Raw genomic sequence first — 3,300 nt, 5'->3', positions numbered from 1 at the left:
CATTGTGAATATAGGCACATAGGTTAAGTCTGCATGCACCAAAAATAAAAATAACCATGCCTGATTTCAAGACTGAGAAAGAAGAAAAAACTTATTCAGATAGATACGGTAGTCATCTTCACAGCCTTTTGAGCTAGCCAATATTCACTTCAATGGCCTGAGGTTTGCAGTAACTCACTTTGGGTTCTGAAAGACACAGTGGGCTCACTGTCACCTTTGGGTGTCTCTCCCTGCACAGATAAACCAGCGGCAAGCCGAGGGCGTAAGCTAGAAGCCTGTCTACAAGGGAGGAATTATTTTTTACAGGCAATCTGTGAGCACCACTGGAAATGCTCTTCTGTGATGAAATTATGAACGCTTTCACATCAAACAAAAATGTCTTGTCTAAACCCTGGGTGAATATTGGATGTCATTTTTTTTTCTGCTCGGCATTTTGATATAACTATGCAATAATCTCCAAGTAATTTCATGTTTACATACACCAGGTGACACACGGCATATGTGAAATTATGGCACTTAGTAAGGAATATTAAAGGCATCTAATGCATAATGAAAACTGTATATTGAAGAATAATTTTTCTTCTACAGTTTTATAAGTAGTTGACAAAAAACTGACAGGAGAAAAATTCTTCCAATAATGGAAGTACTCTCAGGTTTAATTCTCTTATAACAATTCTCCTATTATGCATAAAGTCAAAGACAGAAGAAGTCATTGGGTTATTATCTAAAGAAAAGCATAATTGCAAAACTATTGCAATCAATGCTGCTGAAAATAATTCTGTGGATTAAAAAATTAGTAATTTTATATGAAGACACATTGAATTAAAATTTTAGGTCAAGTCGATCTTTCAAAGACAGACTGATTACCATTTTGAACAAAAAGAATATGCCACGTGGTATAGTTTATGTCTACCCTTTGTCTAAGGAGGCAAAATAGATTTGAACAATTATTTAATTGAATCTACTTAACATCATTGATTATTTACACCTAAAATAACTGCTTGTTAAATATCAGGCTTTCTGTCTTAAAATTGTCCAGATCATTGCCTCAGATCTCCAAAATGCTTTGCTATTAATACATGCCTAAATAAATATACCTAATTAAGCAAAACAAATGCAGATTTGGTTCATTAATCCTCTTCATCAACAAGGTCATTTATTAAACACCTATTTTGTGCTAAAAAGGAAGCTTGTGGTAATGAGCCTTTCTCCTGGTTAAAAAAATTAAGATTTCGGAAGAGGCAGACGATGTTTTCTACAGCCTGGGCCACATCACGTCACAATTTTCATTTTTTATTTTATTTCATTTTTTTTTTCTTTTTTCTTTTTTTTTTTTTTTGAGATAGAGTCTCGCTCTGTCGCCCAGGCTGGAATGCAGTGGCCGGATCTCAGCTCACTGCAAGCTCCGCCTTTCAGGTTCACGCCATTGTCCTGCCTCAGCCTCCCGAGTAGCTGGGACTACAGGCGCCCACCACCACCTGTCACCCAAGCTGCAGCTGGGACTATAGGCGCCCGCCAGCACGACCGGCTAATTTTTGTATTTTTAGTAGAGACGGAGTTTCACTGTGTTAGCCAGGATGGTCTCCATCTCCTGACCTCGTGATCCACCAGCCTCGGCCTCCCAAAGTGCTGGGATTACAGACGTGAGCCACCGCGCCCGGCCTTCTTTTTTTTGAGATGGAGTCTCACTCTGTCGCCCAGGCTGGAGTGCAATGGAGCAGTCTCTGCTCACTGAGCCTCCACCTCCCTCCTGAGTAGCTGGGACTACAAGCGATTCTTCTGTGCCAGCCTCCCAAGTAGCTGGGACTACAGGCGTGTGCCACCATGCCTGGCTGATATTTGTATTTTTTATAGAGATGGGGTTTCACCATGTTGTCCAGGCTGGTCTTGAACTCCTGACTTCAAATGATCCATCTGCCCTGGCCTCCCAACATGCTGGGATTACAGGCGTGAGCCGGCGAGACTAAGCCCACATCACTCTTTAAGCCTCGCGTCCTCTGCCCGGTTAGGCAGCCTGCCTCTGCCCACACAGCCCACCTTGTCTCAACTTCTACCCTTATTTGGTCCATTACATTTTCCGGTGCGATTTCTGCTTCACAGGCAGCAACACGTGCTAAAATCCTTCCAGGCACAAAGGGAATATCAGCTGCTGCATGAGCTCTTCCCCCATGTGGGACATCCATGGTTCATTGTTTAGAGCAGCTTAAAAGAATGACCTGTGTCCACATGTGCTAAAATGGAAACGCTTGAGCTACATGACATTTAAAGGAAATGGGCAGAAGCACGTGCAGGTTATTCTCCACCATCAACGCGCAGCCCCATACTCTGCCTGCTTAGCCCTGGAAGGTGGCGGCTGATTGAGTTTGGCTGAGTGAAGACAGCAGAGATGTCTGGGAGGTCGGAGCGACTTCAGGTTTTCCTCCTCTGTGCGCTCCCTACTTGGGCACCACCTCACGGCGATAACGGGGTTCTTCCTGGGTGCCTTGATCCCGGTGGCCTTTTTCAGGGTGCTGCCTCTGGCTGGGCTCCTTCACTAACGCTCGTCTTTATGTTGCCCTCAGTCCCGGGGTGCTGTGGCTCCCCACTTCCAGGTCTCTGGGGTCTCATTGTGTCCTTATCACATCCACCAGCAGGAGACCTGGAGCCAGGTCCAGTGTATTAGGACAGTTTTTAAGTAGTTTGAATGATATCTCATGATTTTTATTTATTCTTAAAGGTCTTCCAAAAGGCAAAGAAAAAGAATACACTTTTTTTTTTTGGCCAGGTGCAGTGGCTCATGCCTATAATCCTAGCACTTTGGGAGGCCAAGGCAGGCACATCGTTTGAGCCCAGGAGTTCAAGACCCACTTGGGCCACAGAGTGAAACCCTGTCTCTATAAATACTTTAAACACGAACCAGGCCTGGTGGCACTCACCAGTGGTCCCAGCTACTCAAGAAGTGGAGGTGAAAGGATCGCTTAAACCCAGTGGTCAGGACTGCAGTGAGCCATGATCGTGCCATTGCACTCCGACCTGGGCAACAGGGTGAGACCGTGTTTCAAAAAAAAAAAAAAAAGGCCGTTTTTGTAGCACAATAAAACATTTAATCTTTTCATTGTCATATAAGTCCATTGGATTCTGTTATTAAAAATTACCATTTTTATAACCAATTTTTAAAATGTATTTAATCTTCTAATTGTCATATAAGTCCATTGAATTCTGTTATAAAATCAAGATACATTACGGAATCTTTGAGGTCTTACTTTTCCCCTGTCTTAAAATGTTTCATTATTTTTTAATCTGAGGGATTATATCATTATT

Source organism: Chlorocebus sabaeus, chromosome 9 (genome assembly GCF_047675955.1).
Source record: "Chlorocebus sabaeus isolate Y175 chromosome 9, mChlSab1.0.hap1, whole genome shotgun sequence".
Classification (NCBI taxonomy): domain Eukaryota; kingdom Metazoa; phylum Chordata; class Mammalia; order Primates; family Cercopithecidae; genus Chlorocebus; species Chlorocebus sabaeus.
The sequence above is the reverse complement of the archived record's forward strand: the minus strand, read 5'-3'. Positions refer to the sequence as shown.